The sequence below is a fragment of the Dermacentor andersoni genome, chromosome 8 (assembly GCF_023375885.2).
Source record: "Dermacentor andersoni chromosome 8, qqDerAnde1_hic_scaffold, whole genome shotgun sequence".
NCBI classification, from domain to species: Eukaryota; Metazoa; Arthropoda; class Arachnida; order Ixodida; family Ixodidae; genus Dermacentor; species Dermacentor andersoni.
Genome location: NC_092821.1, coordinates 40,594,312 through 40,607,574, shown reverse-complemented (window position 1 = coordinate 40,607,574; position 13,263 = coordinate 40,594,312). Strand labels below are relative to the sequence as shown.

Here is a 13,263-nt window from a genome sequence, read left to right as displayed (position 1 = left end):
TGTCACCATCCGTCATGTGCTGTAGCACATGACAGCTCTACTAAACAAGTTATCAAAATACAAATGTCTTTATGTGTACCGAGAATTACGCGTTTCAGGAGCATGAGTTATCGAGCGGGACTATTTTAGTCGCAGAGGCAATCGGCTGTCGCGCTTCGGTCATCTGGGCGGGGCCTCCCCTTTTTTCTAAAGTTGTATCCGACCACGGAGGTAGGAAACTAAGGAGAGGCCCTACCCCCTCCGCGCGCTAGGAGAAAAGTGTGGCGGAAATGACGTAGTAGGTTCTCATTTTTTTGCTGCTTTTTTTTTTTGTTGTATGGCCACGCCTTTTGGGCCACAATGGCGGCGTTGTTATGGTTTTGAGCGCTCACACGTGTTGCTCTGGTAGGTTTCGGGCCGTGGCAAAGGCGCTGAGTAGGCGGGTTTGCGTTAGTCACCGTGTCTTGTTGCGCTGTGCTACCTGCACCGTGCTCTGCCAGATGTTGCGCGACACCACGCGCAGCGCGGCGTGGTTTCGCGAAAGATGTAAACAAGAGAGGAGGGTGGACCAAAAGGCGGAGCATCGCCATGAGCAACGCCAAATTCCGGCTTCACTTTTGCTTCACAAAGAGTCAGGGCCTCTCCTTAGTTTCCTTCCTCCGTGTATCCGACTGTAGATTGATGGCGCGCCGGTGCATGTGAACGTTGTGAAAGGCATCATGCGGCAATCTCTCGCGCTTTTTTCTGGACACACTGCGATATCTAGTGGCACTGCCGAGAAGTCCGCGCGTTGACTACGAGTCAAGAATCCTGGCGCGCGGGTGCCCGCGAACACTGAGAACTTTTTCCTCACTTGTCGCACACCCAGTGGCACATACTCGGTGACCCATGTTGGCGAGGGGTTCGTTGAAGAGCGGGACATACCAAGTGCATTCATGGTACAGCTCGCTAAAGCGTTGGTGTTAATGGTGTTCATCGAAAAGAGGCACATACCCAGTGCATACGTGGTGCAGGCTGCTAATGCGTCGTGTTGTTGTCCTTGAGGAATATTTGTGAGGCTGGTCCGATGACTCTTTTGGACGGTGGCAACGCGTTTTGTTCATATATAGACTGAATGCTAATGCATTAACATCGACAGTCATCGTGAGATACGTTCTGTTGCATTTTTTGTGTAATTTCAATGAAATCATGGAGCCCAAACCTAGAAAGGTGGCACTCATTCGTTAATATTTCAAACAGAAACGATCCCAAGTCGGCCGTTTTATTAGCGCTGCAATAAAACATCCGTTTGCTACTCTGGTAGCTGGGTTGCATATCAATTACCCATGTCGTTTCTGTCATACCTTTTCACTTGTCTGTGGGGGTTTGTCCGTCGAGGCTAAAACATTTTTCGCTGCTTACGCACACCTGACAACGTAAGATGACATGAAGTAGTGCATCCTCACTGCTGCCAGACAGGCACACGCATCGAACTGTCGGGTCACAGTTTCAAGTAAGTTTATAAGGCCGCCCTTACATTCGCTACGGAGCATATGTCAAAACAGCTCAATAAACGTATTTATACGCATGACCCGACGGTGCAGTAGATCAGCATGTTGAGCCGCAGTGAGAACCCCCTGCTTCTTGTCGTTTGCTATTATAGCATAGCACGGAAGTGGCGAAAATGTTTCGTTCATGTCAGAGAAACTTAAAAAAGAAGAAGAAATGGCAAAGCAAGATGGTGCAAGGAAGAACGAAACTGGGCACGTGTGAATCGGAGATGCTGCCGCTGCGTCACCACCGGTTTTGCTTTTTTTTTTTTACTACCCTCTTAGTAACAATGCGTATACACGTGCAAAACAGCTTACTTGGTCCTCAAAACAAGTTAATGCGTCATTTGGTTAGGATATACTAATTGAAAATGCTTTCGTAGGGGCCATCACAGACACCAAACCGTCAAGTTCCTGAAACCGTTCTGGAGCTTGACGAACAACTTTTGCACTTTCGACTGCCTCAAACCTGTTATTTTTGCTTATATCTGAGTTTCAAAGGCCCAATAATGTGCAGTTTAAGTACGTCCTGCTCTAATCTTTTGTCGCATACCGTATTTCACCCCTAGAGTCACATCTGAACGCGGCTTTTGTTTGAATAACGAGCCCTCGACCATGCTAGCACTGATATCCTTCGATGTATGCTACGTCTTGTAGATTCCCCCGTTTGGTTGCGCAAGATTCCGCCTGACGGGAAGGTATGTGTGTATAACAAGCAGCTTTGTATACATTCCAACCACGGTAGTGTGAAGGCAGTATACGAAGCATTGCGGAATGCTATTGCGTAAGAGCTTTCTGCTTCAGGATCCGCTGTATCGTAGGCGACTATCTGGATTGCTCACGCGTACGTCCGACGTAGCTTTAGTAGGTACTTCAATATTTTATACACGAAACGTAAGCTCAAGTCACCTTAAAAAAGAAGGCAGATGATCATAAGCAGATAGAATCACCTACTTCCCTCCATCAAGACTAGCTTAGACTTAAACTTAATTTGGGCCTCAAATACTGTACATATCTGCTGAGGCCACGAAAAGGTGGATTATGCGCATGTTTTGGGCTGCGTCCTTCACTCTTAAACGCCCACAGGGAACATATTTCTCGCAACGTTTCAAAGCCTCTATGTCCAAAACACTCAATTGCTCCGCCATGAGACTGTGGAAACATCTGTAGTAACGCTTGAGAACGAACTACAAAAAAAAAAAAAAATTAGCGACTCTCGCGCAAACCACTACGCAGCGCTGCCGTTCTCATGAGTGCTACTGGCATTTTTCTTTCTGTGTGGGCGTTTCTCGCGCGCGTTTTCAACCATTGCATTAACTGGTGGATGAGTGTATCTGCTGCGGTGAGAAATGTGAGTAAATGCATTTCTTGAATGCTTCAAATGTTGAACTATTGTTTGGTCCACCTTTAGAGCCTAATGTAACGAGGAAGTAAAGTTACTGACGTTTGAATTGCTACTACGATGTGGGAATATACTTCCCTAGCTTCCTTCCACAATGCTAATCCTCGAGGTGCGATTTTGTTTCTCTAGATGTAAACGCGCTTGACCATTATAGATGTCCCGGATTTGTACTTTTCTTTACCTGACAATCTAAATCACTGTTCTGACAGTGAGGAATATGATGACGGGGACGATCCATTGCTCATAATTACTCGCTCGAATTGTGATGCAACAGACAGTGGTCATGTGACTAGAAAGCAAGGCGTCAGCTCCTCTGATATAGATTTGAGCGATAACTGAGAAGATGACAACGAACTCGACGAAGGTTCTGCGATGGCTGGTCTGCACTGTCACTGCCACATACAAAGAACGTACCGAAGTTTGACTCAAAGCTGCTAGCCTCTTCAAAGCTGGCACTCGACCTCACGGCCCTGATGATATTTAACGCATTGTTTGGGGATGTATTCCACATTATTGTGAAACAAACCATGCTATCCAGAGGGTTTCTGAACGTATATAGTGTCACGTGGTCGTGACGTTGAATAACACAGTAGCAGTACTGTGAACGACAAAACTAACTTTTATTGGGCGAACCTGTGCCCACAAAACAGGCTACACTTATAGCACAACGATAGCGGCGAACACGCTCGGCGATCGTCGAAAATCTGCTCAGCGGGTCAAGCGCGTCAGCTTTTATACAGCAGTCGTCGAATGTTCCAGACTAATCGCTGGGACCCGCGCGTATTCCACAATGTTCTACGCCATTCGCGTCAGGCGATGAAATCAGATAACATAAGGTTCGGCGACAACAGACAGCCGGGTAGAATCATCGATAACTTTCCAGAAATGTCGGATACATGCAGGCGCGTCCGTCGCTGTGCGATTACAGTTGTTAAGCGGCGAAACGTGGTCGCCCGATAAAGATAAGTACACGTGTCAATACCCCCCTCTTAAAAAGCATCGACCCGATGCTGCAAACAAACGAAGTTAATAAACAAAAGCACTCGTAGCAAAGAAAAGAACAAAAATGACGAAGTTCGTCAGCGTCCGTAAAAGGGTTTAAGGCGCACCACGTGGACCACTTCAGATCGTGCGCGGCGCCGCTGTGAATGCGAAATGCCGTCTGGCACGACCTCATAGTCCAGAGCGCCAATACGTCGGATGACCTTGTAGGGTCCGAAATAGCGTCGGAGTAGCTTCTCACTGAGTCCTCGTCGGCGTATCGGGGTCCAGACCCAAACACGGTCGCCAGGCTGGTACTCGACGAAGCGTCGTCGGAGGTTGTAGTGTCGGCTGTCGGTCCTCTGCTGGCTCTTGATTCACAGGCGGGCGAGCTGTCGGGCTTCTTCGGCGCGCTGGAGATAGCTAGCGACGTCAACATTCTCTTCGTCAGTTACGTGCGGCAGCATGGCGTCAAGCGTCGTCGTCGGGTTCCTGCCGTAGACCAGCTTGAACGGCGTGATCTGTGTTGTTTCTTGCACCGCCGTGTTGTAAGCGAATGTTACGTACGGCAGGACGGCATCCCACGTCTTGTGTTCGACGTCGACGTACATCGCTAGCATGTCGGCGAGGGTCTTATTCAGCCGCTCCGTAAGACCATTCGTCTGCGGATGGTAGGCCGTTGTCCTCCTGTGCCTTGTCTGACTGTAGTTCAGAATGGCTTGAGTGAGCTCCGCTGTAAAGGCCGTTCCTCTGTCGGTGATGAGGACTTCTGGAGCACCATGTCGCAACAGGATGTTCTCGACGAAAAATTTAGCCACTTCGGCTGCGCTGCCGTTCGGTAGAGCTTTAGTTTCAGCGAAGCGGGTGAGATAGTCCGTCGCCACGACAATCCACCTATTTCCAGAAGCTGATGTCGGAAACGGTCCCAACAAGTCCATCCCGATCTGCTGAAAAGGTCGGTAAGGAGGCTGGATCGGCTGTAGTAATCCCGCTGGTCTTGTCGGTGGTGTCTTGCGTCGCTGACAGTCGCGGCATGTCTTGACGTAACGGGCGACATCGGTGGTTAGGCGCGGCCAGTAATACCTTTCTTGTATCCTCGATAGCGTCCGGGAGAAACCGAGGTGCCCAGCAGTCGGGTCGTCATGTAGGGCGTGCAGTACTTCTGGACGTAGCGCCGACGGAACAACAAGAAGGTAGTTGGCGCGGACTGGTGAGAAGTTCTTCTTCACGAGTAGGTTGTTTTGAAGCGTGAACGAAGATAATCCACGCTTAAATGCCCTTGGGACAACGTCGGTGTGCCCTTCCAAATACTCGATTAGGGCTTTTAGCTGCGAGTCTCCTCGTTGCTGTTCGGCGAAGTCTTCCGAGCTTATTATTCCAAGGAAAGCGGCGTCATCCTCGTCATCTTGCGGCGGCGGGTCAATGGGGACGCGGGATAGGCAATCGGCATCTGAGTGTTTTCGTCCGGACTTGTAGGTTACAGTGATGTCGTATTCTTGTAGCCTGAGGCTCCACCGTGCCAGCCGTCCTGAGGGGTCTTTTAGGTTAGCTAGCCAACACAACGCGTGATGATCGCTGACCACCTTGAATGGCCTGCCATATAGGTAAGGGCGAAATTTCGCTGTGGCCCAAACGATGGCGAGGCATTCCTTTTCGGTTGTAGAATAATTGCCTTCTGCTTTTGACAATGATCGGCTAGCGTAAGCTATCACGTGTTCATGTCCATCTTTTCTCTGGACTAGGACGGCACCGAGGCCTAGGCTACTGGCGTCAGTGTGGATTTCAGTATCGGCGTCCTCGTCGAAGTGTGCAAGTACCGGCGGCGACTGCATGCGTCGTTTGAGTTCTTGAAATGCGTCGGCCTGCGGCGTTTCCCAATTGAACTCGACATCAGATTTCGTTAGATGTGTTAGCGGCTCCGCGATGCGCGAAAAGTCCTTGACAAAGCGCCTATAGTAGGCACACATGCCAAGGAATCTGCGCACTGCCTTCTTGTCGATTGGCTGCGGGAACTTTGCGATGGCAGCTGTCTTCTGCGGGTCGGGGCGCACTCCAGATTTGCTGATGACATGGCCTAGGAATAGAAGCTCATCGTAAGCGAAGCGACACTTTTCCGGCTTCAGGGTGAGCCCTGATGACTTGATGGCCTCTAATACTGTCGCAAGCCGCTTAAGGTGATCGTCGAAATTTCCGGCGAAGACGACGACGTCATCCAAGTAAACAAGACAGGTCTGCCACTTCAATCCTGCTAAAACCGTGTCCATCACGCGCTGGAACGTTGCAGGCGCCGAGCACAGTCCAAATGGCATAACCTTGAATTCATAGAGGCCGTCTGGCGTGATGAAGGCGGTCTTTTCGCGATCCCTTTCGTCGACTTCTATTTGCCAGTAGCCAGACTTGAGGTCCATCGATGAGAAGTATTTAGCATTGCAGAGCCGATCTAATGCGTCGTCTATCCGTGGGAGGGGGTATACGTCTTTCTTCGTGATTTTGTTCAGTCGACGATAATCGACGCAGAAACGTAGGGTTCCGTCCTTTTTCTTCACTAAAACAACTGGAGACGCCCACGGGCTTTTCGACGGCTGGATGATGTCGTCGCGCAGCATTTCGTCGACTTGTTGTCTTATAGCTTCGCGTTCTCGCGTCGAAACTCGGTAAGGGCTCTGGCGTAGTGGTCGAGCGCTCTCTTCGGTGATTATGCGATGCTTTGCGACTGGTGTTTGTCGAATCCTTGATGACGTCGAAAAGCAGTCTTTGTATCGTCGAAGCAGACTTCTGAGCTGTTGCTGCTTAATCACGGGGAGACTTGGATTTATGTTGAAGTCTGGCTCGGGAACTGCGGTCGTCGGGGTAGATGCAACAGAATCCGAGAGGACAAAGGCATCGCTGGTTTCCTGTATTTCCTCGATGAATGCGAACGTCGTGCCCTTGTTGATGTGCTTGAACTCCTGGCTGAAGTTTGTCAGCAACACTCTCGTGTTTCCTCCGTGCAGTCGAGCGATCCCTCTTGCGACGCAAATTTCACGGTCTAGCAGTAGACGTTGGTCGCCTTCGATGACACCTTCTAAGTCAGCGGGTGTTTCGGTGCCGACCGAAATAACAATGCTGGAGCGAGGCGGGATGCTCACCTGATCTTCGAGCACACTCAAGGCGTGGTGACTACGAGGGTTCTCCGACGGTATCGCATGGTCTTCCGACAGAGTTATTGACTTCGACTTCAGGTCGATGACTGCGCCGTGTTGGTTGAGGAAGTCCATGCCGAGAATGACGTCTCGTGAACACTGTTGGAGGATAACGAAGGTGACAGGGTAAGTCCGGTCGTGAATGGTAATTCTTGCCGTGCACATTCCAGTCGGCGTTATGAGGTGTCCTCCGGCGGTACGAATTTGAGGGCCTTCCCACGTAGTCTTAACTTTCTTCAACTGGGCGGCGATGTGTCCACTCATGACGGAGTAATCAGCCCCTGTGTCGACTAAGGCGGTGACTGCGTGGCCGTCGAGAAGCACGTCGAGGTCGGTGGCTCTTTGTCTTGCATTACAGTTCGGTCTTGGCGTCGGATCACGACTGCGTCGCGTTGACTTGTGGCTGGTATGTGACGTCGTCAGGTCGTCTTTGGTCGTCGCATTCTTTCCTTCCAGACTTCGTCGGGACGGCGGCGTGTCGTTATGTCGTCGAGGTAGTTTCTTCGGCGTCTTCGTCGGCGGCGGAGGATCTTCGACAGTTCGACGGACAGCAACCGCACCTCCATCGGTTGCTGCTTTTAGTTTTCCGGATATGGGCTCGCTGACCGGCCCCGAGCTGGGCCAGTGTATGTTCGGCGCTGCGGCGACAGGTAGCGGCCTGGTGATGGTGAACGCGACGGTCGTCGAGAACTCCACTGAGTAGCCGCGAGGTAGTCAGCGATATCGCGAGGGCGTTCACCTTGCTGCGGGCGCGGAGCGTTGACGGCGAAACCTCGCAGTCCCATTTCCCGGTATGGACATCGTCGGTAGACGTGACCCGCTTCCCCGCAGTGGTAGCAGAGCGGGCGGTGGTCAGGAGCGCGCCAAACGTCGGTCTTCCTCGGGTAGCTCCGCTGGGCGACGGGTGGGCGCGCTGTCGGCGGCGGCGGCGGTGGTCGACGGAATTGCGGCGTTACAGGGCCCTGGCGCGGTCGCTGAGGAGCGCCTTGACGGCGTACGACGGCGGCGTAGGTCATCGCTTCGGGTTGGGGTTGCGGTAATTGAGGTTGCACCTCCGGAACTCCAAGCGACCGCTGAACCTCATCTTTGACGATGTCAGCGATCGAGGCCACTTGAGGCTGCGACGACGGGAAGATCTTCTGAAGCTCCTCTCGTACGACTGCCCTGATAGCCTCGCGCAGGTCTTCGGAGGCCAGTGATTGAACTCCGGCATAGTTTGTAGCGTTGGTGCGGCGGTCGAATTGCCGGTTTCGCATCTCGAGTGTCTTCTCGATGCTAGTGGCCTCGCGAAGAAACTCGTCGACAGTCTTCGGTGGGTTTCGTACCATACCGGCGAAAAGTTCCTCCTTAACACCACGCATTAGTAGCCGGACTTTCTTTTCCTCGGACATTTCCGGGTCGGCGTGGCGGAATAGGCGGCTCATTTCTTCTGTAAAAATCGCGGTGGTCTCGTTGGGCAGCTGCACTCGGGTTTCCAGTAGTGCTTGGGCTCGTTCTCGGCGTACGACGCTTGTGAATGTCTGCAGGAAGCCACTTCGGAAAAGGTCCCAGGTCGTTAACGTGGCTTCTCTGTTCTCGAACCACGTCCTGGCAGCGTCTTCCAATGCGAAGAAGACATGTCGCAGTTTGTCGTCGCTGTTCCAGCTGTTAAATGCAGCGACCCTCTCGTACGTCTCGAGCCAGGTTTCCGGGTCCTCGAATGTTGAACCGCGGAACGTGGGGGGCTCCCTGGGCTGCCGCAGCACGACGGGGGATGCTGGGGCTGCCATTGGGGAGGACTTGGAGGCAATCTTCCTGCACGTCTCAGGTAGGAGTCCGTGCTCTGGGGGCAGTCCTTGCAGCCGGCGGCTAGCTCGCTGGTCTTGGGCGACGTTGGTTTTGTCCTCGGGCTTCGGGCTTGGATCGCGGCTTTGCGGGGACGTTCGGTACATGAACGCACAAGCACCTCCACCAGATGTCACGTGGTCGTGACGTTGAATAACACAGTAGCAGTACTGTGAACGACAAAACTAACTTTTATTGGGCGAACCTGTGCCCACAAAACAGGCTACACTTATAGCACAACGATAGCGGCGAACACGCTCGGCGATCGTCGAAAATCTGCTCAGCGGGTCAAGCGCGTCAGCTTTTATACAGCAGTCGTCGAATGTTCCAGACTAATCGCTGGGACCCGCGCGTATTCCACAATGTTCTACGCCATTCGCGTCAGGCGATGAAATCAGATAACATAAGGTTCGGCGACAACAGACAGCCGGGTAGAATCATCGATAACTTTCCAGAAATGTCGGATACATGCAGGCGCGTCCGTCGCTGTGCGATTACAGTTGTTAAGCGGCGAAACGTGGTCGCCCGATAAAGATAAGTACACGTGTCAATAGGGAAGAAAAGGAGCAGTAACACACGCGCCCCGAAGGCGTTGAAAGGTGACAGGAAAAAATTTGGTGTGCGAGATGAAGTACGGCTGTCAGCCGCACCGCATTTTCATAGAACAGCAATCTTCAAACGCTGCTGGTGCAGCTCAAGTAGCCAAAACGACAAGAGGTCGAAGATTGTTTGCTCGACGTGCAATGTTCAGCTTTGCGCCGCGCGATGCTTTGAGAAATTTCACAAGAAGTAGGGGTCTGCCAAAGGGCAATATATTTCCATAGGGAACTATATTCCCACCCATGATTTTTATTTTGCGCCATTTTATAAAAATTTGGCATTGAATTCTCTTCTTCGGGCATTAAACTCTGTTTTAAAGAAATCTTGCATTGGTATTTACAATAGGTACCTTATGGGCATTTAAGGGTTAAAAGTCAGCCAGCAACAAACGTAGAGTGAAATCCATTGTGTTACAAGACAGCTAACAGATTGTAGTATATAAACCACATTGTAATACAACGCAACAATATCACCGAAACCTACCATAATTTTCGGCAGCTTAAAGGGACACTAAAGGCAAATATTAGGTCAACTTAGACTGTGAAAATACCTTTCCACAAATCTCGAAGTTTTTTTTTCGTGCCTAGAGAAGGCTTAGCTTAAGAAAAAATAGCGTCTGACGGGTCCGCATATGTTTACCGCAATTCAAATCCCCCGCCCCCGAGCTCGGGAGTGGTGACGTTGTATACGCAATCGCTGCCCTTTGTCGGCATCCCAAAGACGGCGTTTCGGTTTTCTGCGCAAAACGTAAACGCGTGGTCATGGATGAAACCGAGCCAAGACAGAACATTGGATTCCCCCTGTAGCTGCTTTCGGTCTAGTGGCGTGGACCATTCGGGTATCCCGCGACATCACACGGACGCGGAATTTGTTGCTATTTGGAGTTTGCGTAGGTTTTTTCGGGTCAGCAATACCCGATAACAAAACTAGTGAAACGCGAAAGCGCGGCCGGCGCAGTCAAGCGAAAACATACCCTTTCAACTGCCAGTGTCGTTGTCAAGGGTAACGTCATGGTGTTCTATATTTTTTATTTCTAAACATCAAATAGAACTGAGCAAGTAGCATTTTCTTCCGTCTTATAATTCAATGAAATTCTCTTTTTATTACGAGATGATAAGTATTAGTGACATAATCTTAATCAGGAGTACCTAGGTCATAAGGCCATTACTTGAATATCCCGGGTGAATCACAAATCATGTCCTGCATTTACCTCAATTTCACGATGGCTAAAACTCCATTCGCTATAATATTGACAAATTAGAAGTTCTGGAGCATTAGTCTATCATTTTAGCTTGAAGACATAGTTGTCCCTTCAAGAAATATTGACGTTGAAATCAAACTACAAGAAATATTACATATACACACCAAGGGAGGGAGAGAGTCAACTTTTACTGATGCCAGCAATCAACAGGGCGGACGCGGCCTCTCTCCGCCAACAGACGGCCGAGATCCTCTGGGACTGAGCGGCTGATTCGGCTAGTTGGACGGCTCAGACCTGGTCTCGCTGGTCTGAGCTCACCAGCAGGGTCTCCTACTGCTGCCGGTTTTGAATTTTGAGGCCCTCCGAGGTCAGAGGGTCTAAGGGGACCCTAGTGGTTCGAGTGTCCCGTTGCAGTCTCGTACTTCGGGACACTGTCTGTACATCTTAGATGCTGTAATTAACCAACGATGTAAATAACAATAAACTGATTTGATTTGATTTGAAAGCAGCCACCTTCCAGCATGTCCCTAGAATATGTGGCATATCCGCTCTTTTGAGGGCACAACTTCGCCCAATGAAGATTTAGTTTCGCCATTTACAGTTTTGCTACTATGTTCGTCACATTCACTACCACGTGACATCTGGTGGAGGTCCTGCGTCGTGTTTGTGATGAACACAGTAGCAAAACTGTAAATGGCGACACTGAGTCTTTATAGGGCGAACTTGTGCCCTCAAAAGCAAGTGCGTCGCAATGTACGTCACCGTCAACACAAGACCTGGGTTGCCGTCCTACCGTACGTAACCTTCGATTACAACACGGACCCGCCATGGTTGCTCAGTGGCTGTGGTATTGGGCTGCTGAGCACGAGGTCGCGGGATCGAATCCCGGCCGCGGCGGCCGCATTTCGATGGGGGCGAAATGCGAAAACACCCGTGTGCTTAGATTTAGGTGCACGTTAAAGAACCCCAGGTGGCCGAAATTTCCGGAGTCGTCCACTACGGCGTGCCTCATAATCAGAAAGTGTTTTTGGCACGTAAAACCCCATAACTTAATTTTTTTATTACTTTCATTTGTTTGCAGCATCGGGTCGATGCTTTCTAAGAGGGAGGTATTGGCATGTGTGCTTGTTTATGTTTATCGAGCGACCGCGGTTCACTGCATAACGCCTAACAAATCTCGCACAGCACAGGACGCGCCTGCATGTATCGGAAGTTTCTGGAATGTTATCGATGTTTTCATCCGCTGTCTGTCACCGAACCTTGTGTAATCTGATTGCATGTATGCGCGACGCGAACGGTGCAGAACCTTGTGTAAGACACGCGGGTCCCAGCTATTACTTTGGAACTTTCGACAACTGGTGTACAAAAGCCGACGCGCATCCCCTGCTGATCAGATTTCCGACGATCGCCGACTCTGTTCGCCGCTATCCTTGTGCTTTAAGTTTTATTTACTTTTGAGGGCACAAGTTCGCGCAATAAAGATTTAGTTTCGCCGTTTGCAGTTTTGCTACTGTGTTCTTCTCAGTCACTACCACGTGACAAAAGTCTACCGAAGGGCCACAGGGTATACTGAAGGAACTGATGAAGGTCAATTCGCTCGCTCTTGCTGCTGTTCTTCCTCAAGCCAGCGTTTTGACAGTGAGTGCTCGCGACCATCGAATGAATGTGTTTATTATTGTCTGCGCGAAGGGCACCATGCCTGTTATTTTAGTAAGAGAGTGTTTAGAAGTTTGTACAGCCGATAAAACTATTATCCTTATCTCGTATAGCTGTATAATATTTTGCTTTCTTAACCGATGCTTCGCCTATCGGGCGAAACTGCGACTTCTTTACGATAAAAAAAAATGCTACTGATTTAATGTAAAGTGGTCATTTACAGTACCATGACTACTATAAGTTGCTTAGGACCGCTCATGTGAATGCCCTGGGACACTAAAGGAGATTGTTCATTCTTGTATTTACATTGCAGGATCCATTCCTTTTACTAGCAGTATGGACCACCAAGCATGATTAATATTACAAAACGTCATGCTGCTTATGACATAGCTCGATGGTTTAACTGAATGCTGTAAGAAACGGAAATTTTTCCGCCGATGGACCATTGACGAGTTTTTCAGGTTTTTACTATACTCTCATGCATGTTAGTGAATAAATCTATGATTTTCGCTAATCCTGACTTTAATCCTGCGGTTTGTTTATAACAACCTGTGCATGTTAACCTTCGTTTATCACGACACTTGCTTATGTTGCTTTACGTGCTGTTGTGTAAGCTTGAATAAGGAAACTGATCAACCACTAACGTACTTGTGAAGGTATATACAAAATATAACGTGCGGTAATATGCTACTTCATTTTTTTGTTATGTTTATGTTTCATACTTTAATTTGTTTTATGCTTGTCACGTAGCTTCTCACCACTCGACTGCGTGAAATCCTAATCCACAACTTTTCTCATTTCCCTCTTTTTTTAGTCATACGTATAATCACTAGCTTTACAATGCCTCTTAATTGGATGGAAGTTTTTGAATGAATGAATACAAAATCGCAAGTGAGCATAAACTAATTG

General features: G+C 49.6%; 1 long non-coding RNA gene across 1 annotated transcript in view; it reads left to right on the top strand.

Annotated features, from left to right (window-relative positions):
• LOC129383500 (uncharacterized) overlaps positions 1–12,880 on the top strand; it is a 78,146-nt gene extending 65,266 nt beyond the window's left edge. Inside the window, exon 5 of the long non-coding RNA XR_011896267.1 lies at positions 12,668–12,880. This is a non-coding gene — a long non-coding RNA (uncharacterized lncRNA). The remainder of the gene's footprint in view (positions 1–12,667) is intronic.
• Positions 12,881–13,263: the final 383 nt, after the last annotated feature.